The sequence below is a fragment of the Oncorhynchus gorbuscha genome, linkage group LG20 (genome assembly GCF_021184085.1).
Source record: "Oncorhynchus gorbuscha isolate QuinsamMale2020 ecotype Even-year linkage group LG20, OgorEven_v1.0, whole genome shotgun sequence".
NCBI classification, from domain to species: Eukaryota; Metazoa; Chordata; class Actinopteri; order Salmoniformes; family Salmonidae; genus Oncorhynchus; species Oncorhynchus gorbuscha.
This window is the reverse complement of record NC_060192.1, coordinates 7,244,705-7,271,969: the sequence shown is the minus strand read 5'-3', so window position 1 is coordinate 7,271,969 and position 27,265 is coordinate 7,244,705. Positions and strand designations below refer to the sequence as shown.

At 46.1% G+C, this 27,265-nt stretch overlaps 1 pseudogene; it reads right to left on the bottom strand.

The window, feature by feature from the left end:
• Positions 1-1,592: 1,592 nt before the first annotated feature.
• On the bottom strand, positions 1,593-25,273 carry LOC124006621 (annotated as a pseudogene).
• Between the last annotated feature and the right edge of the window lie 1,992 nt (positions 25,274-27,265).

Here is a 27,265-nt window from a genome sequence, read left to right as displayed (position 1 = left end):
CCCCCCCACAGACTCAACAAGGTGTCAAGTGTTCTAGAAGGATGTTGGACCATTCTTCATACAAGTGAAACCCAGCAGTGTTGCAGTTCTTGACAAACCGGTGTGCCTGGCAACTACTACCATACCCTGTTCAAATACCCTTAAATCGTCTTTCCCATTGACCCTCAATGGCACAGCTTAAATCATTTAACCTGTCTACTCCCTTCAGTCTCATGTAAAGGTGTTAATGTTGTGTGGTTCTGGATTGAGGTCGGGTGACCAGTTGACCGCAACCCAATTTTGAGATGGTTTGGACCGTGGAGTGCTCAGCATGCAAAGGGTTGCTACTTTACGATTCCATGTATTGTCTTCTACATTGTAGAAAATAGTAAAAATAAACTGGTATCGGTACAATTTCTCACCTAAATTTTATATTCAGTGGGCTCATTTCAATTAACCACACAATCCATCTTTGGCTTAACTCTTGAATGTGTATTCAGACATTGATTAAATTGTCTCACCTCAACACCCCATAATCACACAAAATCCAAACTTGTTTTTGATCATTAAGTATTCAAACCGCTTACTCAGTACTTTGGCAGTGATTACAGCCCCGAGTCTTCTAGGGTGTGACGCTACAAGCTAGGCACACCCTCAAGCTCTGTCAGAATGGATGGGGAGTGTCGCTGCACAGGTCTCTCCAGAGATTGGCCCGATTCTTCAGTCTTCCTCGGGGGGGGGTAAGAGTTGGAGGAGCTGTGTTCTTGGCTGTGTGCTTAGTACTGTTGGAAGGTGAACCTTACCTCCAGTCGGAGGTCCTAAATGCGCTGGGGCAGTTTATCATCAAGGATCTCTCGCTGTACTTTGCTCCGTTCAGCTTTCCCTCGATCCTGACTTGTCTCCCAGTCCCCGCCGCTAAGAAACATCCACAGCATGATGCTTCACCGTAGGGATGGTGACAGGTTTCCTCCAGTTGTGATGCTTGGTATTCCGGTCAAAGAATTCCATCAGATGAGAGAATCTTGTTTCGAGTCCTTTTGGCAAGCTCCAAGCGGGCTGTCACGTGCCTTTAACCGGATGGCTTCCGTCTGGCCACTTCCATAAAGGCCTGATTGGTGGTGTGCTGCAGGGATGGTTCTCCCATCTCCACAGAGGAACTCTGAAGCTTTGTCAGTGACCATTGGGTTCTTGGTCACCTCCCTGACCAAGGCCCTTCTCCCCCATTTTCTCTGTTTGGCTGGGCGGCCAGCTCTAGGAAGAGTCTTGTTGGTTCCAATATTGTTCCATTAAGAATGACGGCGGCCACTTTGGTCTTGGGAACCTCCAAAGCTGCAGAAATGAAGTACCCTTCCCCAGATCTGCGTCTCGGAGCTCTACGGACAATTCCTTCGACCTCATTGCTTGTTTTTTTTTGCTCTGACATCCACTGCCAACTGTGGGACCTTTTACATAGACAGGTGTGTGCATTCCAATCAAGTTGTAGAAACAGCTCAAAGATGAATGGAAACTATGATACACCTGAGCTCAATTTCAAGTCTCATAGCAAAGTTGTTATAAATTTGAACAAATGTTAAAACCTTTCTGCATTTAGTCATTATGGGGTATTGTGTCGATTGATGAGGAAAACAATTAATTTAATCCACTTCAGAATAAGGCTGTAACGTAACAAAATATGGAACAAGTCAAGAGGTCTGAATATGTCCCAAATGCACTGTATATCTTCTTTGGCTTGAGTGTGACTCCTTGCAACTTGCATAGGGATCTCTGAGTGGCTTCAGTTTATCCTGCCTCACACACAGACATGCAGGCTGGGGAGAGAGAGGAATACATAAAACCTTGTATTGACTACCTTGTATGTTTTCATGCTACACCTCAGCCTCTCTACTTTCCTCTTAGTCTCTCCCAGACCCTGAGCTGGAGTCAGGGCCCTTCCTGCTGTGTGTGGAGGGGGGCAGCTCCTGAAGGTGGACCCTGAGTGCCCTCCGACTGAATTGGCCAGGCTGTTGGTGGACTGGGCCTGTCAGATGACCGGCAGAATGTCAGAGGCTGCGTTGTCACAGTTACTGTCACCTAGGAGACGGTGGTTCTGGAACACCATGGGTTCCGACCCCAGATAGCCCTCTCCACCGCCCTCGCTGACAACTCTATCCAGCAGCCTGCGTCTGGTTTGGTTCTTCGGGGGGGAAGAGTTGGAGGAGCTGTCGAGTTTGGCTCGAGTCCCTGGAGGCTGCTGATGAAGCCTGGGGTTCGCTTATTTTGCCTAGACTGGCGGCTCGGGGCAGCAGTGGGGAAGGAGGTTTGAGGATGCTGTGAGGCTCCTGATGAAGGTCCTCTGGGCCCAAGGAGAGGGTTGAGGCCCCAGTAGTCTGGGAGAGGAGTAGTACTGCCATCTGCCCTCCCGTGCCACTTACGAAGACCCTCTAACAGCTCGGAGAGGGAGGAGGCCCGACCAAGACCTGAACTATCCCCACTACCAACCGCACCCCCTGGTTCTGAACCCTCATCTGGGTCCGCACAGGAGCTGGGGGAGAGGGAGGATAATCAGAAATGTAACATAGAAAAGAGGATTCGTATCTATCCAGTTGCTATTGAATTTAATTATTAAAGTTGAACTGTGCTGAATCAAATTGAACTGACAACTCACCGGAAGCTGTAAGTGCTCATGGTGTCTGTGACCGACTGGTTGCTGATTGTACTGCTGCCACAGGGAGAACCCCCCCCCCTCCGGGGAATGCCCAGCCAATAACGGATACCCTCACCAGCATCCTCCATGTCCAGAGATTGAGAACCAACACTACACGCACTGATGCTGAGGAAGAGAGAAACACACACACACACACACACACACACACACACACACACACACACAGTGTTACTGGCAGGCAGAGATTACACACTACCAAGAGAGAAGACACGCGACACTGCACAGCCAGTGATGCAAGACTTCTAAGTCCGGGGTCAGCCACAGGACATTTCCTGTCCCTGTCTCTGTGTCCTCTCTCTCCTGCTGTGAGACCAGAGGTGGCAGACATTCACACTCAGTTAATATACAGTACGTCACCCGTCTGCCCCCAGAGAGAGGAAAGAAGAGGAACAGGTGGGAGCGAGAATGAAAATAAAAATAGGTCAAAGAACAGAAGTTGGACAGAGAAGCGACAGAGCCGGCAAGATTGAGAGGGGGAACGGTAAAATGACGATAGAGAAAGGGACAGGAGGGAGAGAGCAGAACTGGCTTCTGTATTGTAACTCCCATGCATCATGGAAGACAAGAATATCAAAGCAGGTGAACTCTCATACACACACCGTAGAACAGAGACGGGCTCATTGTGACTTCTTCAACGTTTCGTGCTCGTCGTCGCGCTTTGCTCCAGCCCTGTGGTCCTCGAACCGGTCCACCCACAGACCACAAGACAAAACCAACAGGGAGAGGGTGCCAGGTGCCGCCGTAGACCGTAACAGTCAGACTACAGCTCAGACATCTAGCCACTCGCAACAAGGCTATTCCGCTCACAACCAGCATTGCAACATGCTCGGTCTGTCCACATCATCAACAGCCCTGGGATCAAGTCAGAACAGACTGGTCTAAAAACACACACACACACACACACACACACACACACACACACACACACACACACACACACACACACACACACACACACACACACACACACACACACACACACACACACACACACACACACACACACAGGGTTCCTACAGGTCTCTCTTTCTGGTCAAGGATTCCACAGCCGTCGCAACACTTGGGGAGAGGGGTCAAAGGTCAGTGGTCATATCAGTGATAACGTCACTTCCGTGTGAACTCACCTGTACCCGTCCTTGACTCCTAACAGAGTCATTCTTCCCACACACACCATTGCTTTAAGCCTGCCCCCGATACCGCTCTCACACCATCCAACACAGCAAGATACGAGTCGCTCCCATCACTAGACTCCACTTCCTCCAGGGAGGCCTGCGGATCAACGACACGGCGGACGGATGTCTCCAGATCGGCTTGTAATGTCTGTCGGACTGTACTCAGCTCCGTCACTTGCATCTCCTGAGGACACAGAGAGAGAAAGAGAGAGATGTGTCCATTGGTGAGGTGACAGAAGAAGCCCACAAGGAACGCTAAGGATGTGTGTGAATGCGCCCGTGTCACTGGCCAACTGTAAGTTTATCCATGCTATTCAATACAGGCCAGAATGGATGAGTCGTAAAACAATGCCCAGTCGTTATCGCATCATCAGTCATATACTCTGATGTATACACACACACACACACACACACACACACACACACACACACACACACACACACACACACACACACACACACACACACACACACACACACACACACACACACACACACACACACACACACACACACACACACACACACACACGGGTCCTGGGCTTTCTTGTAGTGTGTAGTGTGTCTGTTGGTCAGGGTTCTCGTGGAGCATTCTTCCGTATTTATACGGAAAAAGAAAGGAGTGATTTATTTATTCATCTTCCCCTTTCCCTGCTCTCATCCTGTCATCTCGCTCTCCCTCACACACACTAGCTCATTCACTCAAATTTACGACACACACACACTAGCGCACATGACATGAAGCGCACATATGACACACACCCTTTATGTGTGTGTGTGTCGGGGTGGGGGTTTAGTGGTTGTCATAGAGACACGAGAAGTGGGATGGGGTGTGTGTGTGTGTGTGTGTATCCTTAACCTTGAGAAGGCAAAGTGGATTAATCACAGCCAGACAGTGGCACAGCTAGAGAGAGAACGCTGGGGAGCCAGAGAGTACGTGTGAGTGTGTTTGTATCTCGCTCCGAGAGCTTTGTGTGTCTGTGTGGTTGGTCATTAGGTCGTGAAAAGGCATCAGTGTTACGGACGCTCTCAGAATACATAACATGCACATATACACACACGCATACATACAGCCTACACACACAGACGACACAATCACTACAACTAACACCCTGCTCTTGTGCGCACCATATATGTTTGCTGCTACTATGCTGTTCTCTCTTTGTGGTGTGTAAAGTGTGTGTAGTATGTACAGGTGAAGTCGGAAGTTTACATACACCTTAGCCAAATCCATTTAAACTCAGTTTTTCACAATTCCTGACATTTAGTCCTAGTAAAACTTCCCTGTCTTTAGGTCAGTTAGGACTAACGCTTTATTTTAAGAATGTGAAATGTCAGAATAATAGTAGAGAGTGATTTCAGCTTTTATTTCTTTCACATTCCCAGTGGGTCAGAGGTTTACATACACTCAATTAGTATTTGGTAGCATTGCCTTTAAATTGTTTAACTTGGGCCAAACGTTTCGGGTAGCCTTCCACAAGCTTCCCACAATAAGTTGGGTGAATTTTGGCCCATTCCTCCTGATAGAGCTGGTGTAACTGAGTCAGGTTTGTAGGCCACCTTGCTCGCACAAGCTTTTTCAGTTCTGCCCACAAATTTTCTATAGGGTTGAGCTCAGGGCTTTGTGATGGCCACTCCAATATCTTGACTTTATTGTCCTTATGCCATTTTGCCACAACTTTGGAAGTACGCTTGGGGTCATTGTCCATTTGGAAGACCCATTTGCGAACAAGCTTTAACTTTCTGACTGATGTCTTGAGATGTTGCTTCAATATATTCACATCATTTCCCTTCCTCAAGATGACATCTATTTTGTGAAGTGCACCAATCCCCCCTGCAGCGAAGCACCTCCACAACATGATGCTGCCACCCCTGTGCTTCACGGTTGGGATGGTGTTCTTCGGCTTGCAAGCCTCCCGCTTTTTCCTCCAAACATAACGATGGTCATTAAGGCCAAACAGTTCCATCTTTGTTTCATCAGACCAGAGGACATTTCTCCAAAAAGTACGATCTTTGTCCCCATGTGCAGTTGCCACCCGTCGTCTGGCTTTTATGGCAGTTTCAGAGCAGTTGCTTCTTCCTTGCTGAGCGGACTTTCATGTCGATATTGGACTTGTTTTACTGTGGATATAGATACGTTTGTACTTGTTTTCTCCAGCATCTTCACAAGGTCCTTTGCTGTTGTTCTGGTATTGATTTGCACTTTTCGCACCAAAGTACATTCATCTCTAGGAGACAGAACGCGTCGCTTTCCTGAGCAGTATGACGGCTGCGTGGTCCCATGGTGTTTATACTTCCGTACTATTGTTTGTACAGATGAACGTGGTACCTTCAGGTGTTTGGAAATTGCTCCCAAGGATGAACCAGACTTGTGGAGGTCTACAATTTTCTTTCTGAGGTCTTGGATGACTTCTTTTGATTTCCCCATGATGTCAAGCAAAGAGGCCCTGAGTTTGAAGGTAGGCCTTGAAATACATCCACAGGTACACCTCCAATTGACTCAAATTATGTCTATTAGCCTATCAGAAGCTTCTAAAGCCATGACATCATTTTCTGGAATTTTTTAAGAATGATTTTTTAAAGCCTTGAGACATGGATTGTGTATGTGTGCCATTCAAAGGATGAATGGGCAAGACAAAAGATTTAAGTGCCTTTGAACGGGCTATTGTAGTAGATGCCAGGCACACCGGTTTGTGTCAAGAACTGCAACGCTGCTGGGTTTTTCAAGCTCAACAGTTTCCCGTGTGTATCAAGAATGGTCCACCACTCAAAGGACATCCAGCCAACTTGACACAACTGTGGGAAGCATTGGAGTCAACATGGGCTAGCATCCCTGTGGAACGCTTTCCACACCTTGTAGAGTCCATGCCCGGATTAATTGAGGCTGTTCTGAGGGCAAAAGGCAGGGGTGCAACTCAATATTAGGAAGGTGTTCTTGATGTTTTGTACAATCAGTGTATAGTGTGTGTGTTACCGGCTCTATGCGTCTGCGGCTACTGTCCTGTTCTCTCTGAGCCAGGTCTTCCATTTCGTGGAGGCGTTGCCTGTTCTCTCTCTCCCTGGCCCCCGTCTCAGCACTCTGTTCCAGCTCCTCTCCAAGGCACACAACACTGTCCCTCAGATGCAGCACCTACAGAGAGATTTTTCTGAGAGATAATCATTTTCATTCTTTCCAGAATTTCTGCTTTGGAAATATGTACACCATGCCAATATTGCACCATGAAATTGAATTGAGAGATATTAGAGTGACAGAGAGCGAGAGACAGAGGAAGAAGAAGTGTGTGAGTAAAGACATGCTATCTAGGGTTTTACTGTCCATTTTATGTCGTCGTCTCACTTCAAACTCACCTCTGGAACTTCAGCTTGTTCTCCAGGTCACACACCTTGGCCTCCTGCTTACTGACGACACTACGCCCACGGTGGACGACTCCAGGAGCTGCACCCTGGCCACACTCGTTGCAAGCTGAGGAGGAGGCGAGGAACAGAGAGGAGGAGGAGAGGAGAGTCTGAAGGACAAGAGGAATGGCAGAGTGGGTTTTTCAGCCAGTCTCCTATCCACAATAACAGCATGTGAAGGTCACCATCTCCCCACATTACTCAGCTCTCAGTCCTTACCTCTTCCTGTACTGTGTGTCTCTGTTTATTGACCTCCTCCAGTTCAGCCTGCAACTCTCTGACCTGAGAGATACCACCGGAGGACTGAGAGAGAGAAAGATCAGGTTTTTGGTCATCTTTCATTTTTAGTACATGTCGAAGTCTTTATACATGGTTTTGAGCCACTATGAGGCAGAGAAGGAACCCACCTGAGCGTTGAGGGCTTTGTGTTTCTTCAGGAGTTCATCAAGGTCCTCCTGGTTCTCCTCTAGTCTCTTCAACAGATCTGACTTCTCATGTTGGAGCTGGACTACCGGCTCATCCACCTACACGTAGACACAAACACTTTAAAACTGCTCTCTCCAAAAGATTGTTGTCCTCACACATATACAGGATCCTGTTACTGTTGGTTTCAGAAGGATTGCAAACATTTTGATGTTCACAGTTCCCGGACACGACTGATAATTATAATGTTCTAGTACCAGTAGTAGTAAGAGTCTAGTACAAGGCCTCTATCTCTCTCACCAGATGCTTGTGTTTGCAGATGTTCTCTAGTTCTGAGCATTCTCCAGTTCTATGGACAGAGTCTTCTGAAAATACTCCAGCTCTCCTAGCTTCACTCGCACCCAACTGAGGGAGTGGAAGGTATGTTTAAATTTTACCCCCCCCCCCCTTTTCATGATATCCAAATTGGTAGTTACAGTCTTGTCCCATCGCTGCAACTCCCGTACGGACTCGGGAGAGGATGAAGGTACGAGAGCCATGCGTCCTCAAACACGACCCTGTCAAGCCACCCTGTTCGCTTAACCCGGAAGCAAGCGACACAAACATGTCGGAGGAAACAACATACAACCGCCCGACTGTATCAGCGCGCACTGCGACATGCCTGCCACAGGAGTCGCTAGAGCTCCTCTTCATAACATCATAGTGTGTCTGTGTGTACCTGGCAGTGCAGGCGCTCTATGTGTTCCTTGCTGCCGGGGGGCCTGGTTGTGTCCAGGGTTGTCTATGGTAGACGGTAGTAGCTGAGCGTCCACCAGCAGAGCATGGGTTCTCTTCAGATCTCTCCTCAGTCTCTTCTCCACGTCAAAGTCCCTGTGGCCCACCTGGCAGAAGGATGAGACAGGGAGCAGGCAAGGCAGCAGGCTGTTAGTCAGCCTGCCAGCTTAGTGGAGTCTGCCACGAGCACAGTCGGTGTAGTCAGCTCAGCTGCCCCGATTAAGACCGTGTCTGTTTCCTCGATCTTGTTCAGGCAAAACTAAACATTGGCGGTGTTCGCTTGAGCAATCTCACTGGAATAAAGACATCCTCTAATTCCTGCCATTATTGAAAGAGATTGTGATATCTCAAAATAAGGGCTACTTAATGTTAGATCCCTCACGTCCATGGCAGTCATAGTCAATGAACTAATCACTGATCATAACCTTGATGTGATTGGCTTGACTGAAACATGGCTCAAGCCTGTTGAATTTACTGTGTTAAATGAGGCCTCTCCTCCTGGTTACACTAGTGACCATATCCCCCACACATCCTGCAAATGTGGAGGTGTTGCTAACATTTACAAAGGCAAATAAAATAAAAAATTACAAAAATGACTGCGTTTTCATCTTTCGAGCTTCTAGTCATGAAATCTATGCAGCCTGCTCAATCACTTTTTATAGCTACTGTTTACAGGCCTCCTGGGCCGTACACAGCATTCCTCATTGAATCCCTATCTGACCTTGTAGTGATGGCAGATAATGCTAACACTTTTGGTGACTTTAATATTCACAAGGAAAGGTCCACAAACCCACTCCAAAAGGCGTTCGGAGCCATCATCGACTCAGTGGGTTTGGTCCAACTTGTCTTCGGACCTACGCATTGCCACAGTCATACCCTGGATCTGGTTTTGTCCCGTGGAATAAATATTGTGGATCACAATGTTTTTCCTCATAATCCTGGACTATCGGACCAACATCTTATTACGTTAGCAAATAATCTGCTCAGACCGCAACCAAGAATTATCAAAAGCCGTGCTATAAATTATTGGACAACCCGAAGATTCCTAGATTCCCTTCCAGACTCCCTCCACCTACCCAAAGATGTCGGAGAACAAACATCAGTTAACCAGCTAAACAAGGATCTAATGTAATCTTGCGTAATACCCTAGATGCAGTCACACCTCTAAAAACAAAAAAACATTTCTCACAAGAAATGAGCTCTCTGGTAAACATAACATATCAGAGCCCTGAAGCGAGCTTCTACAAAATTGGAACGGAAATGGCGCTCCACCAAACAGGAAGTTTTCCAACTAGCTTAGAATGACAGTACCGTGCAGTATCGAAGAGCGCTCACTGCTGCTCGATCAGCCTACTTTTCAATCCTAATTGAGAATAAAAACAATCCAACATTTATTTTTGATACTGTCGCAAATCTAACTGAAACGCAACACTCCTCAAAAGAGGATGGCCTTCACTTCAGCAGTGATGAATTCGTGAACTTTCTTCAACAAAAATATAATGATCATTAGAATGCAAATTACAGACTCCTTTTTGAATCTATGTATTTCTCCAAAATGCAGTTGTCCTGAGTCTGCACAGAACTGCCAGGACTTAGGATCAATGGAGACTCAAGTTTAAAAAAAATCCTGTATCTCTTTACACATTCACAAAATTAGTGATAGCCTCTAAACCTTCAAGCGGTCTACTGGACCCTATTCCAACTGAACTACTGAAAGCGCTACTTCCTGTGCTTGGCCCTCCTATGTTGAATATAATAAATGGCTTCCTATCCTTCGGATGTGAACCAAACTCACTAAAAGTGTCAGCAATAAAGCCTCTCCTGAAAAAGCCAAACCTCGACCTGGAACATTTTTACAACTAATCGGCCTATATCGTCTCTCCCATTCCTCTTAGCATTTTTTGAAAAAGCTGCCTTCCTGAAGACAAATAATGTATATGAAACGCTACAGTCTGGTTTTAGATCCATCATAGCACTGAGACCGCACTCTAAAAGGTCATTTACCACCTTTACATGGCATTAGACCAAGCATCTGCATCTGTCCTCGTGCTCCTAGACCTTAGCGCCACTTTTGACGCCATCAATCACCACATTCTTTTGGAGAGATTGGAAACCCTAATTAGTCAACACGGACTAGTTCTGGCCTGGTTTAGATCTTATCTTTCAGGAAAGATATCTGTTCGTCTCTGTGGATGGTTTGTCCTCTGAGAAATCAATTGTACGTTTCGGTGTCATTCAGAAACACATTGTCAACTTTCACTGCTATGCGGACGACACACAGCTGTACATTTTGAATAAACATGGTGATGCCCCACAATTGCCTACACTGGAAGCCTGTGTTTCAGACATGTGGAAGTGGATGGCGGCAAATGTTTTACTTTTAAACTCGGACAAAACAGAGACGCTAGTTCTAGGTCCCAAGAAACAAAGAGATCTGCTGTTTGATCTGACAATTAATCTTGGTGGTTGTACAGTCGTCTCAAATAAAACGGAAGGACCTCGGCGTTACTCTGGACCCTGGTCTCTCTTTTGACGAACATACAGTATCAATAATATTTCAACAGCAGCTTTTTTCCATCTTCGTAGCATTGCAAAAAATCAGAAGCTTTTTGTCCAAAAATGATGCAGAAAAGCTAATCCATGCATTTTTATCTTCTAGATTACACTACTGCAGTGCTCTACTCTCCGGCCACCCGGATAAAGCACTAAATAAACTTCAGTTATCGCCAAATACGGCTGTTAGAAGTTAAAAAATCATATTACTCCATTGCTACACAGGCTTAATGTTAAGGCAAGGGCTGATTTTCAAGGTTTTCCTGCTAACCTACAAAGCATTACATGGACTTGCTCCTACCCATCTCTCTGATCTGGTCCTGCCGGCCGTACACACCTACACATACGCTCACAAGACGCAGGCCTCCTCATTATCCCGAGAATTTCTAAGCAAACAACTTGAGGCAGGGCTTTTTGCTATAGCGCAACGTTTTTATGGAATGGTCTACCTACCCATGCGAGAGACGCAGACTCCTGAAGACTCATCTCTTCAGTAGGTCCTATGATTGAGTGTGGTCTGGCCCAGGGTTGCGAAGGTTAACGGCATGGCAACGTTTTATGGAATGGTCTACCTATCCATGTGAGAGACGCAGACTCAGTCTCCTGAAGACTCATCTCTTTCAGTAGGTCCCATGATTGAGTGTAATCTGGCCCAGGGTTGCTAAGGTTAACGGCATGGCACTGGAGTGACGAACTGCCCTTGCTGCCTCTGCCTGGCTCCCCTCTCTCCACTGATATTCTCTGACTCTGACCCTGTTATGGGGCCTGAGTCACTGGCTTACTAGTGCTCTCCCATGTCGTCCCTAGGAGGGGTGTGTCACGTCGTGCCAGGCTTTTTTCACTATATCCCCTGTCTCAGCCTTCAGTATCTTCGCTGCAATAGTCTATGTGCTGGGGTTCTAGGATCAGTCTTTCCTATCTGGTGAAATTCTCCTGTCTTGTGTGAACATAAGTATGCTCCCTCTAATTCTCCCCTCTCTCACACCCTCTCTCTCTCTCTTTCGTCAATATCAAGGAGTGGAGGAACTCTGGGGCAATGAGTTAACGTCGGTTGGTGACGTTTGTAATTCAATTTGTTGCTGTGAGGGAGTTAGCGGGGCTGATGCATTGTACACGGGGAGGCATAAACAGACTCTACATCTTCCTGTAGTGACAGAGTGAGGTGGTGTTGAGGCGGCTCGGGGCTGCCTGCTATATTGGGTGTCTTTGTATTGCCTGTTGGTAGAAGTGACATGCTGAATTCATCACCTAGAGAGCGTTACACTAGAAAAATCTATACTTCCCCAACGCCTGGACTGGAAAGCACACAGACACACGCTAACACACACACGCACGCTAACACACACGCACACGCTAACACACACACACACGCTAACACACACGCACACGCTAACACACACGCACACGCTAACACACACGCACACGCTAACACACACGCACACGCTAACACACACGCACACGCTAACACACACACACACGCTAACACACACACACACGCTAACACACACACACACGTGACCCAGAGGCACATTAATAGAAAGACCAGCATGATTCAACAGCGCCAATGAGATTGAGTTTGTGCAGCAGTGAGTTTGCGTATAAGGGTGTATATGTGTGTGTGTGTATCAGCAGTCTGACCAACAGTCTATCAATATGTAAATTCAGGAGTGCGCAGTTACTTTATCAGTGATAGCAGGTCTGTCAACGCAGCATGCGGTGCTGTGTACCCCGTGGTGTTTGATGAGGCCCCTGTCTATACTGAGAACTATTACTGTGCGTGTGTGTGCCTGCATAGCTATATAAACGGTGTGTGTACCTGGTCACAGAGTGTAGATATCAGTCCTTCCTGGTCGTGTTTTTCGTGGACTCCTGTTCCAACTGCATCTCCAGCTGACGCAGCTACAAGGCAATGGAAAGAACCAGATTACAACTACCACAAATGAGCAAAGGAACCAGGTGTTTTAGAGGACATAGTCTAACCATGTTTAAGAGTTAAACAAAAAGGAACCAGGTGTTTTAGAGGACATAGTCTAACCATGTCTAACCATGTTCAAGAGTTAAACAAAAAGGAACCAGGTGTTTTAGAGGACATAGTCTAACCATGTTCAAGAGTTAAACAAAAAGGAACCAGGTGTTTTAGAGGACATAGTCTAACCATGTTCAAGAGTTAAACAAAAAGGAACCAGGTGTTTTAGAGGACATAGTCTAACCATGTTCAAGAGTTAAACAAAAAGGAACCAGGTGTTTTAGAGGACATAGTCTAACCATGTTTAAGAGTCAAACAAAAAGGAACCAGGTGTTTTAGAGGACATAGTCTAACCATGTTCAAGAGTTAAACAAAAAGGAACCAGGTGTTTTAGAGGACATAGTCTAACCATGTTTAAGAGTTAAACATAAAGGAACCAGGTGTTTTAGAGGACATAGTCTAACCATGTCTAACCATGTTCAAGAGTTAAACAAAAAGGAACCAGGTGTTTTAGAGGACATAGTCTAACCATGTCTAACCATGTTCAAGAGTTAAACAAAAAGGAACCAGGTGTTTTAGAGGACATAGTCTAACCATGTTCAAGAGTCAAACAAAAAGGAACCAGGTGTTTTAGAGGACATAGCTAACCATGTTCAAGAGTTAAACAAAAAGGAACCAGGTGTTTTAGAGGACATAGTCTAACCATGTTCAAGAGTCAAACAAAAAGGAACCAGGTGTTTTAGAGGACATAGTCTAACCATGTTCAAGAGTTAAACAAAAAGGAACCAGGTGTTTTAGAGGACATAGTCTAACCATGTCTAACCATGTTCAAGAGTCAAACAAAAAGGAACCAGGTGTTTTAGAGGACATAGTCTAACCATGTTCAAGAGTTAAACAAAAAGGAACCAGGTGTTTTAGAGGACATAGTCTAACCATGTTCAAGAGTTAAACAAAAAGGAACCAGGTGTTTTAGAGGACATAGTCTAACCATGTTCAAGAGTCAAACAAAAAGGAACCAGGTGTTTTAGAGGACATAGTCTAACCATGTTCAAGAGTTAAACAAAAAGGAACCAGGTGTTTTAGAGGACATAGTCTAACCATGTTCAAGAGTTAAACAAAAAGGAACCAGGTGTTTTAGAGGACATAGTCTAACCATGTTCAAGAGTCAAACAAAAAGGAACCGTGCACTTTATATATTAAACACAAAAACTACGTTTTAAGGGAGGAGTAGGGCATTGATCGGAAGCAGGAAAAGAAAGGAACAGTACAAGCCTACTTCGCCCTACCAAGGTTTTCCAGCACACGGCTTTGACCTACTACAGCAGCTATGTTGGTCTATTGTAATTCAAACCATGTGTAGGCAGATTGCTCAGGATTCAAAGCACCTTCTCAAGCAGCTGACACTCAGTAACTGTTTTGACCCTACGCAGTGGTCCCAGTCTGTGGTCAGTAGCGGTGACCTACCCGTCTCTCAGAGGACTTGTGTACATCCTCTAACTCCTCTTCTTTATCCTCCAGCTCTTTGTGATGGATCAGTTTCCTTCTCTCCATCTCAAAATGCAGGTGCACCGAGAGGTGGAGAAAGAGGGAGAGAGAGAGCAGACCGTTGAGGTCAGACATCTTGCAAATGAGTTTGTCTGGGTGAGAGTGTGCTATATGTTTGTGAGTGTGTGTGTGTGTGCGCACGCATGCATACCTGCTGCAGCTGTTGTTGTATATTGGCAGTGAGCTTGGTGAGCTTCTCTCCTCTCTCATTGGCCTGGGTCTCCAGGAGGCGGAGCTGCTTCTTTAGGTCCGTCAGCGAATCTGAGGCCAGGTGAAAGGGCACGCTGAGGTCACGGATCTGGTCACACAGCTTCTCCTTCTGCTGTTGCACACGTACCACCTCCGTCTGGCTCTAATACACACACATACAGAAGTTAAAAAGGCTGTGTCTAAAGGGCAAAAGAAGTGGAGGTGGTTTGGCCCAACTTCACGCCATGTGATTAGTAACCTTGCCAGAGACCTTGAACCTTGTGTTTACACCCAGACCCTCGGCTTAAAGGGATGTGTGTAGAGAAGAGTCCTGAAGAATCCCAATCACAACCACTCCCTCCAGATTCCCCACACCTGTTCCCGCGACCATCCTAAAAGGCCAATCCAATCCCCTTAACCGGCAAACCTTAAATCTACTTTACCTCCATACAGACCCTCCTCCCATGTGACTCTGCTACAAACCAAGGTTATTATATTAAACTAAAATAAAAATAAGAACTGAAACTACTGGTATCTTCGTCTGCAAAATAAAATAAAAACCATCATAAATTATGTTAAGTTTTATCAAATAAAATAAAAACCATCATAAATTAATGTTAAGTTTTATAAAATAAAAACCATCATAAATTAATGTGAAGTTTTATCAAATAAAAACCATCATAAATTATGTTAAGTTTTATAAAATAAAAATCATCATAAATTAATGTTAAGTTTTATAAAATAAAATAAAGAATACTTTGGGCAAAAATCTATTGGGGTTTTCAAACTTTTTTTGCAATGGGGTTTTTGAGCTTCTGACTCTGGCAGGTAAATGCTGCCAGTAGATGGCAATGTTTCAAAAATGCCTAGCATGTACAAGCTAATACCAAGGAGGACAAGGCGGAGCAAGAGGATTACCTGTCCCCGCGAGATAAGCAGACCTTTTTGCATGGAGGTCTATGAGAAAGGGTCAAATTACGTGAGGCTTAGTTGACCAAACAGAGTAATGTTTAAGTTGTTACAAATGTACCCCGATAAGTTGGCTAGAATGGTCCCACCTGATCTTGTCTCCTCCCGCCTGCCTTCCATCTTTGAGGACATGTATTTCATTGCTAGAGGGGTTAATTGAACATCTTGTCAATATAATAGATCATATTTGCTATCACTAGCTAACAATAGGGAAGAAGGGGGCAATAAGCAGACCAAAGTGGCCCCGCCCCAAACAAAAAAATTGGCTAGTGAGATGTTTTATTCTGGGGTGGGGGCAATAATCTGACAACGGTTGCGTTCCCCTGCTCAGACGTTGCATGCATCAGTCAATGGTTGCTTGCCATCGACAGTATCATGGACTGACAGATTGCAATAACATGTGTGGTTAGCTGATATTTAAGATACCTGTCCAGGCGTTGAAGACCTGTCAGGCGTCAGCAACGTCTAAACTTTGGAATGCGGCCTAAGATTGATTTATAATTGAAACATAACCAAACCTGTGACCATCACCTTATTGCTGCCCCCCAGTGGCATGAAGTGACAAGAAAACACAAACTATACGCCAACACACAAATGGCTTCTAACCTCCCGCGCATAGGCTTCTTTCTAACACTAAAACTGGAACTAAATAATATAAAAACTAAATATAAATGTTTTTATCAAACTGAAACTAAATAAAAATGAGTACTAAGAACACGAAGGTAACCTGCCTAAATGCCTACCGACCCATGAAGTGCTTTGAAAGGCTGGTCATAGCTCACATCAACACCATCATCCCAGAAACCCAAGACCCACTCCAATTTGTATAGCGCCCCAACAGATCCACAGATGATGCCATCTCTATTGCACTTTACACTGTCCTTTCCCACCTGGACAAAAGGAACACCTAAGTGAGAATGCTATTCATTGACTACAGCTCAGCGTTCAATACCATAGTGCCCTCAAACCTCATCAATAAGCTAAGGATCCTGGGACTGAACACCTCCCTCTGCAACTGGATCCTGGACTTCCTGACGGGCTGCCCCCAGGTGGTAAGGGTAGGTAACAACACATCCGCCATGCTGATCCTCAACACGGGTGCTCGTCAGGGGTGCGTGCTCATTCCCCTCCTGTACTCCCTGTTCACTCATGACTGCACGTCCAGGTACGACTTCAACACCATCATTAAGTTTGCCGATAACACAACATTGGTAGGCCTGATCACCGACAACGACGAGACAGCCTATAGGGAGGAGGTCAGAGACTTGGTCATGTGGGGCCAGGACAACAACCTCTCCCTCCCTGATAGTGGACTACAGGAAAAGGAGGACTGAGCACACCCCCATTCTCATTCGATGGGGATGTAGTGAAGCAGGTTGCGAGCTTCAAGTTCCTTGTTGTCCACATCACCAACAAACTAACACGGTCCGTGAAGAGGGCACGACAAAACCTATTCCCCCTCTGGAGACTGGAACAATTTTGCATGGATCCGCAGATCCTCAAAAAGATTCTACAGCTGCACCTTCGAGAGCATCCTGATTGGTTGCATCACTGCCTGGTATGGCAACTGCTCGGCCTCCGACCGCAAGGCACTACAGAGGGTAGTGCGTACGGCCCAGTACGTCACTTGGGCCAAGCTTCCTGCCATCCAGGATCTCTATACCAGGCGGTGTCAGAGGAAGGCCTTAAAAATTGCCAAGGACTCAAACCACTCAAGTCATAGACTGTTCTCTCCGCTACCACACAGAAAGCAGTACCGGAGCACCAAGTCTAGGTCCAAGAGGCTTCTAAACAGCTTCTACACCCAAGCCATAAGACTCCTGAACATCTAATCAAATGGCTACCCAGACTATTTGCATTGCCACCCCACCCCCCTCCCCCTCTTTACACCACTGCTACTCTCTGTTGTCATCTATGCATAGTCACTTTAATAACTATCTACACACAACCTCAACTAACCGGTGCCTCCGCAGATTGATTCTGTGTCAGTGACCCCTGTATATAGTCTCGCTATTGTTATTTTACTGCTGCTCTTTAATTACTTGTAGCTTTTATCTCTTATTCTTATCCATATATTTTTTAAACTGCATTGTTGGTTAGTGGCTCGTAAGTCAGCATTTCACTGTAAGGTCTACTACACCTGTTGTATTCGGCGCATGTGACTAACAAAATTTGTTTTGAAATCAAATCTGAAACAAAACTGAATTTCAAATGAAAACAAATATAAAATCACATAACTATAATAACCTTGCTTTGCCTTTTCTGTGTCAAAACTCGCATTCTGGCATTTATTCTGCACACTCACCGATGCATCATGAAGTATAACCCAGATCGATCAGCAGCTAACATCCAGTGCAGTCAAGTCTTCCGTTCGGTGTGTGAGAGTTTGACCTATTGTTCAATCAGAATGAAAAGCAGTTAACCTATAGTAGTTAACCCAGCTTGTCCCCGTCCGGAACTCTCCGTTTCTCCTCCATCTGTTTCTCCAGCGCCCCCCTGGTGACCTTACACTGGTCCAGATGAGCCTGAGAGAGGGAGGGAGAGAGAGTGAGATAACCTCACAGTGTATAATCTGTCGTGGACAGGCTATGGAAATGACGTGAGATTTTACTTCTGGGTTAACCCGAGGTTACATACTGCATTATGTGACACAATTGTAATTGTGCTGTGGCCCTTTTGAGTTATACAGAGATAGATACATGTGTTGTAATCCTAGCTGCATTTCCTTGTTCTCCCTGCTGAGTCGTAGTCTCTCTCCGTGTCCATCGCCTGACTGAGCGTCACCGTGGAAACGCCCGCCACTTAGTTCCGACGACACCGCCGTCACCTACGGGACGCACACTCGCGTCTACTTGCAACCAGAACTTTACCCACCGTCCTCAAACTTGACACGTTACGGTCCCCCTAAACTTTACACAAGGTACTGTCCCCCTAAAATTTACACAAGGTACTGTCCCCCTAAACTTTACACAAGGTACTGTCCCCCTAAACTTTACACAAGGTACTGTCCCCCTAAACTTTACACAAGGTTTTGTCCCCCTAAACTTTACACAAGGTTTTGTCCCCCTAAACTTTACACAAGGTTTTGTCCCCCTAAACTTTACACAAGGTTTTGTCCCCCTAAACTTTACACAAGGTACTGTCCCCCTAAACTTTACACAAGGTACTGTCCCCCTAAACTTTACACAAGGTACTGTCCCCCTAAACTTTACACAAGGTACTGTCCCCCTAAACTTTACACAAGGTACTGTCCCCCTAAACTTTACACAAGGTACTGTCCCTCTAAACTTTACACAAGGTACTGTCCCTCTAAACTTTACACAAGGTACTGTCCCTCTAAACAAGATACTGTCCCCCTAAACTTTACACAAGGTACTGTCCCCCTAAACTTTACACAAGGTACTGTCCCTGTAACTTTACACAATGTACTGTCCCCCTAAACAAGATACTGCCCCCTAAACTTTACACAATGTACTGTCCCCCTAAACAAGATACTGTCCCCCTAAACTTTACACAAGGTACTGTCCCCCTAAACTTTACACAAGGTACTGTCCCCCTAAACTTTACACAATGCACTATCCCTCTAACTTTACACTATCCCTCTAACTTTACACAATGCACTATCCCTCTAACTTTACACAATGCACTATCCCTCTAACTTTACACAATGCACTATCCCTCTAACTTTACACAATGCACTATACCTCTAACTTTACACAATGCACTATACCTCTAACTTTACACAATGCACTATACCTCTAACTTTACACAATGCACTATCCCTCTAACTTTACACAATGCACTATCCCTCTAACTTTACAAAATGCACTATCCCTCTAACTTTACACAATGCACTATCCCTCTAACTTTACACCAACCCTCTAACTTTACACCAACCCTCTAACTTTACACCAACCCTCTAACTTTACACCATCCCTCTAACTTTACACAATGCACTATCCCTCTAACTTTACACAATGCACTATCCCTCTAACTTTACACAATGCACTATCCCTCTAACTTTACACAATGCACCATCCCTCTAACTTTACACAATGCACTATCCCTCTAACTTTACACCTTCCCTCTAACTTTACACCTTCCCTCTAACAATACACCATCCCTCTAACTTTACACCATCCCTCTAACTTTACACCATCCCTCTAACTTTACACCATCCCTCTAACTTTACACCATCCCTCTAACTTTACACCATCCCTCTAACTTTACACTTTTCCCACCTTGGTCTCCGGGATGTCAGTGGTCTGTCTCAGCTCGTTCCTCTCCCTCTCAGACTTCTCCAGCCGTCGTCTCAGATCCATGATCTCATCCTGGGGAATCAAAGTATTTTACCACATCTCCTATCGCCAAATCTGCAATGTTAAAGAAAAGCTCTTGTAACTCTGTCTTTGGGTCGATTCAAAAGGCTTTGGACTCTGGATCAAGTAGTTCCCTTGGTTCTCAATCATGAATCAATTAATACCTATTTAGCCCAGAATCACTGAGTAGTCTCTGAATTAACTAATACCTCTTTAGCTCTGAATCACTGAGTAGTCTCTGAAGGAACTAATACCTCTTTAGCTCTGAATCACTGAGTAGTCTCTGAAGGAACTAATACCTCTTTAGCTCTGAATCACTGAGTAGTCTGTGAATCGATTCCTACCTCCTTGGCTGAGTCTCTGATCGTCCATGTTAACATCCAGTAGGGGGCGTACTCTACACAGCAGTTTCCACCAGATCCACACACCTCAGAGTATGGATGTTACTCTGGAAACACCTCACAGCCATCTGCTGCACCTGTATGGGGACAGACAGAGACACCGGCATCCTACCTACTGTACCTAACCACAATTATAGGAAGACACATTATCGGGTGATGCCAGAGTCACTGAATGTGTGTGTGTTACACCAGCGCCTACCTAACCTAACACATTACAACATGTTTCACCTGGGTTAGCAGTCAGGGGTTAGAGGTCATAGGTCAGACGCCTTCATTTTGCGGCATTGTTGTCTAGCCAGGTGTCCCATACAGGCAGCATGTAGCTGAACCAGCCAATCACTGACCAGCTTGTCTCTCTGCTGCTCCCAAGTACTTTAACACACCTCGTTTCATGAACACCTGGGGAGGGGAGAGGAGAGAGAGAAAGAATGGGGAGAGACAAGGAGAGTAGGTAGCGAGAGGGGGGAAGTGAGAGGGAGGGAAGAGACAGGGAGGGAGGCAAAGAGAGGGAGGGAGAGACAAAGAGAAGGAGGGAGACAAAGAAAGGGAGGGAGAGAGAAAGGGAGGAAGTGAAAGACAGAGAGAGTGGAAAAATGTAGTGTAACTAGCTAATCTTCAGAAACACTGTGTCAGAGACTGACTAAGGAGCTCAGTACTGTCAGAACAGAAGCTCCCTCCCTCTGTCCCTCCCTCCCTGATACTCTTCCTGTCCAGATCCAGATCTACCAGCAGCTCCTCCACTTTCCCTCCTCTCATCCGGGGTGATGAAGACTGAACCATACCGTTTCATGACCAGAGGAGACAGAGCCTGGAAACGACACCTGAAGTCACTCAGAGTCACATGTTCCGAATAACCTGGGAGATAAAGAGAGAGGGGGAGAGAAATAGAGAGAGAGAAATAGAGAGCCTTCAGATCCACAGGTATACAGGTGAGCAAGATGTCGGCACCAAAATTCCCTTTATCAACTTGATAACCTATGCAGAATGGCCAACACTACTAACCTGTGCAGAATGGCCAACACTACTAACCTATGCAGAATGGCCAACACTACTAACCTGTGCAGAATGGCCAACACTACTAACCTATGCAGAATGGCCAACACTACTAACCTATGCAGAATGGCCAACACTACTAACCTATGCAGAATGGCCAACACTACTAACCTATGCACAGGGGCTAATTCTAGGCCAACACTACTAACCTGTGCACAGGGGCTAATTCTAGGCCAACACTACTAACCTGTGCACAGGGGCTAATTCTAGGCCAACACTACTAACCTGTGCACAGGGGCTAATTCTAGGCTAACACTAACCTGTGCACAGGGGCTAATTCTAGGCTAACACTAACCTGTGCACAGGGGCTAATTCTAGGCCAACACTAACCTGTGCACAGGGGCTAATTCTAGGCTAACACTAATCTGTGCACAGGGGCTAATTCTAGGCCAACACTAACCTGTGCACAGGGGCTAATTCTAGGCTAACACTAACCTGTGCACAGGGGCTAATTCTAGGCCAACACTAAACCTGTGCACAGGGGCTAATTCTAGGCTAACACTAACCTGTGCACAGGGGCTAATTCTAGACTAACACTAAGATGTGCACAGGGGCTAATTCTAGGCTAACACTAACCTGTGCACAGGGGCTAATTCTAGACAAACACTAAGATGTGCACAGGGGCTAATTCTAGGCCAACACTACTAACCTGTGCACAGGGGCTAATTCTAGGCCAACACTACTAACCTGTGCACAGGGGCTAATTCTAGGCTAACACTAACCTGTGCACAGGGGCTAATTCTAGGCTAACACTAACCGGTGCACAGGGGCTAATTCTAGACTAACACTAAGATGTGCACAGGGGCTAATTCTAGGCTAACACTAACCTGTGCACAGGGGCTAATTCTAGACAAACACTAAGATGTGCACAGGGGCTAATTCTAGGCCAACACTAACCTGTGCACAGGGGCTAATTCTAGGCCAACACTAACCTGTGCACAGGGGCTAATTCTAGGCCAACACTAACCGGTGCACAGGGGCTAATTCTAGGCTAACACTAAGCTGTGCACAGGGGATAATTCTAGGCCAACACTAACCTGTGCACAGGGGCTAATTCTAGGCCAACACTAACCTGTGCACAGGGGATAATTCTAGGCCAACACTAACCGGTGCACAGGGGCTAATTCTAGGCCAACACTAACCTGTGCACAGGGGCTAATTCTAGGCTAACACTAAGATGTGCACAGGGGCTAATTCTAGGCTAACACTAACCTGTGCACAGGGGCTAATTCTAGGCTAACACTAAGATGTGCACAGGGGCTAATTCTAGGCTAACACTAAGATGTGCACAGGGGCTAATTCTAGGCTAACACTAAGATGTGCACAGGGGCTAATTCTAGGCTAACACTAACCTGTGTGGTAGAGCTGCAGGGCGGGGAGGATGTGTGCAGAGTGCAGCTGGACCCTGAGAGCAGGGACGTCAAAACATCCGCTACCCCTGTCTGTCTTAGCAAACACACACTGCATGAACACTGGCCTGGCTCGGCCAATCAGATTCAACAGAGCATCCTGGATGGAGGGGGAAGGAGAGAGGTGGAGAAAAACATCCTCAGATAGACAGAGTAGAAGTGTGGGATTTTGTATGTGTGTGTTTTACAGTGTTATAGTACTTACGGCCTGTAGTTTGACTTACGGTCTGTAGTTTGACTGATATACAGTGGGAGTGTATACTAGGGGTACTTACGGTCTGTAGTTAGACTGATATACAGTGGGAGTGTGTATTAGGGTACTTACGGTCTGTAGTTTGACTGATATACAGTGGGAGTGTGTATTAGGGTACTTACGGTCTGTAGTTTGACTGATATACAGTGGGAGTGTGTATTAGGGTACTTACGGTCTGTAGTTTGACTGATATACAGTGGGAGTGTGTATTAGGGTACTTACGGTCTGTAGTTTGACTGATATACAGTGGGAGTGTGTATTAGGGTACTTACGGCCTGTAGTTTGACTGATATACATTGGGAGTGTGTATTAGGGTACTTACGGCCTGTAGTTTGACTGATATACAGTGGGAGTGTGTATTAGGGTACTTACGGCCTGTAGTTTGACTGATATACAGTGGGAGTGTGTATTAGGGTACTTACGGCCGGTAGTTTGACTGATTTACAGCGGGTAGTGTGTATTAGGTCTGTACTGATATACAGTGGGAGTGTGTAGTTTAGACTGATATACAGTGGGAGTGTGTATTAGGGTACTTACGGCCTGTAGTTTGACTGATATACAGTGGGAGTGTGTATTAGGGTACTTACGGCCTGTAGTTTGCCTGATATACAGTGGGAGTGTGTATTAGGGTACTTACGGCCTGTAGTTTGCCTGATATACAGTGGGAGTGTGTATTAGGGTACTTACGGCCTGTAGTTTGACTGATATACAGTGGGAGTGTGTATTAGGGTACTTACGGCCTGTAGTTTGCCTGATATACAGTGGGAGTGTGTATTAGGGTACTTACGGCCTGTAGTTTGACTGATTTACAGGGGGAGTGTGTATTAGGGTACTTACGGCCTGTAGTTTGTAACAATGTCGGGACTGCGATGCAGTGCCTTGGACAGCTGCGCCACTCGGGAGGCCCTCCCCCCTTTTCTCTCTGGTTCTCTCTCTCCCCTCAACCCCCTCTCTCCCCTCACCACTCTCCCCCCGTCTCACCAGTGGAGCTGTAGTACTGGCAGACTCTCTCCAGGCCAGTGTTTTCTGTCGATCCCGGAGTCACCCTCTCTTCATCCAGAACCCACAGCAGTCCTCTGGGGTCTCCCTCCGCCCTCCGCCCCCCGCACCTAACACACACACACACGGACACGCACACCATGTTCATCTGGTGGGCCAATCCGTGCCCGGAAAACACTTGGTCATTGGTGGCAGTGCTCCCAGAGGAGGCTGGGAGCTGTAGTCTATTTAGACGGTTGGTTATTGTGTATGTGTTAGGTACAGGAAGCGAGGGAGGGGGTTGTTTAATACCTGTAGAGCGGGCTGGCCTATGGTGGACACCACCACAGCAGGACTGGTCTCTGGAGCTTCAAAGTCTACTGGAACTCTCTCCTGAAACAACAGTACACATTACGTTACATGTTTGTGTGAGTGTGTAAAGGTGCGTGTGCGTAGCAGTTCTCCAGCCGTCTCCTGTAGGTGTACAGCAGATGCCAGTCCAGCGTGGTTGAAGTCCAGGGAGAGAACCAACAGCGAAGCGAGATGAGGCGTCTCAGTGCTTAGAGCTCACACACCCAAAAGACCTCAGGATCGTAAACACTGCCTGGGTACGCTCCACTGGAAACACACAAGGAGAGACAACATTCTACACACAGTGTGCCATTACCTCACACCCTTCATAAATACACAAAGATTTCATATTACATTACGCAAACATGCACGCAATGCACGCACAAAGCACTCACCACTGATGCTGTCTCCGACCTTGCCAGCCTGTTTGAGGAGTGTGTGTGGGTGAAAGCTTGGCAGGAGGTGGTCTTGCCCGTGCCAGTGCGTCCCACCGCGCACACACTCTTGGTCCCTGCGCGTGCCTACCTTGGAGACATACACATGCCTGACTCGAGCGGCCAGGGCAGGGGGAGCGTCCCACACACTGTCCCCACGACGGGAATGAGCAGTCTGGGGAGAGGAGACCACAACATTCCCTTCTCATCAGAGTTTACGTGGAACTACAGCAATATAACACCTTGCTCCTATCACTGACGGACCAGAGAGTAGAGACACTGGGTTTCCTGGAATGAATCACTCAGCAGAAACAGCAGTGTGTGTGTGTGTGTGTTCACCTTTCCGTGTTGGTTCAGCGGTGGCCAGAAGTTGAGCAGGTTGGGTCCAGCGTGTGTGAGGGGCAGTCAGTTTCAGAATTGGTGGCAAGACATAAATTAGTCCTAAATATTTAAAAAACTAAAAGCATTGTATTTGGGGCAAATCATTCACTAAAACCTAAACCTCTAGTAAATCTTGTAATAAATAATTGAGGAAATTGAGCAAGTTGAGTAGACTAAACTGATTGGAGTAACCCTGGATTGTAAAACCGACATGGTGTAACTCAGTTGGTAGAGCATGGCGCTTGCAACGCCAGGGTTGTGAGTTCGATTCCCACGGGGGACCAGTATGAAAATCTATGCACCAAGTTGTACTTGATAAAAGCGTCTACTAAAATGTACATGGAAAATGTCAACGCATATTGATGCAACTGTAGTAAAGATGGGGAGAGGTCTGTCCACAATAAAGCGCTGCTCTGCTTTCTTAACAACACTATCAACAAGGCAGGCCCTGCTTTTGTCACACCTGGACAACAGTCCAGTCATGTGGTCAGGTGTCACAAAGGGGAACGTAGAAAAATTACAATTTGCCCAGAACAGGGCAGCACAGCTAGCCCTTAAATGTACACAAAGAGATAACATGAATAATATGCATACATGTCCTGGCTCAAAGTAGAGGAGAGATTGACTTCTATTCACTTGTATTTGTGAAAAGTGTTGACATGATGAATCCACCGAGCTGCCTGTTTAATCTACGAGCACACAGCTTGGAAACGGCTCTGAGACAGGATTGTGTCGAGGCACAGATCTGGGGAAGTCCATTTCTGCAGCTTTGGAGGTTTCCAAGAACAAAGTGGCCTCCAAGATTCTTAAATAGAAGAATATTGGAACCAACCAGACTCTTCCTAGAGCTGGCCGCCCAGCCAAACTGAGAAAATGGGGGAGAAGGGCCTTGGTCAGGGAGGTGACCAAGAACCCAATGGTCACTCTGACAAAGCTCCAAAGTTCTTCTGTGGAGATGGGAACCTACCAGAAGAAATATCATCTCTGCAGCACTCCACCAATCAGGCCTTTATGGTAGAGTAGCCAGACGGAAGCCACTCCTTAGTAAAAAGGCACATGGCAGCCCACTTGGAGTTTGCCAAAAGGCACTCTCTGCTCTGATGAAGCGAGGTTTGAACTCTTTGGCCTGAATGCCAAGAGTCACATCTGGCACCATCCTTATGGTGAAGCATGGTGGTGGCAGTCTCACACTGTGGGGATGTTTTTCAGCGGCAGGGACTGGGAGACTAGTCAGGATCGAGGGAAGGATGAACAGTGCAAAGTACAGACACATCCTTCATGAAAACCTGCTCCAGAGATATCAGGACCACAGACTGGGGCCACGGTTTCTCTTCAAACAGGACAATGACTCTAAGCACACAGCCAAGACAGCGCATGAGTGGCTTCGGGACAAGTCTTTGAATGTCCTTGAGTGGCCCAGCCAGAGTTGGAGAGACCTGAAAATAGCCGTGCAGCGACGCTCCCCATCCAACCTGACAGAACTTAAGAGGATCTGCAGAGAAGAATGGGAGAAATACAGGTGTGCCAAGCTTGTCGCGTCATACCCAAGAAGACTCGAGGCTGTAATCGCTGCCAAAGGTGCTTCAACAAAGTACTGAGCAATGGTCTGAATACTTATGTAAATGTGATATATCCATTTTTAAAAAATCTGCTTTTGTTTTTTCATGATCCATTTTAGAATAATGTAATGTAACAAAATGTGAAAAAAATCAAGGGGTCTGAATACTTCCCGAATGCACTGTATGTGGGAGTAGAGTAGGGGCCTGAGGGCACACACTCAATATGTTGTGAAAGTTGTATTGTAATGTTTAAAAAATATATGTTTAACGGCCTTAATTTTGCTGGACCCCTGGACTAATGGAGATCCTTAACAAATGCAAATTCAAAACGTGGTTAACACTATAATTTTGATACTATGGATTGTCAGTCCTTGCTTTGAATTTGGGAGTGTTTCCATTTCTCCAGGCCCATCCATAAGCTTTTCATCAAAACACAGGTTCCATTTCTCTAGGCCCA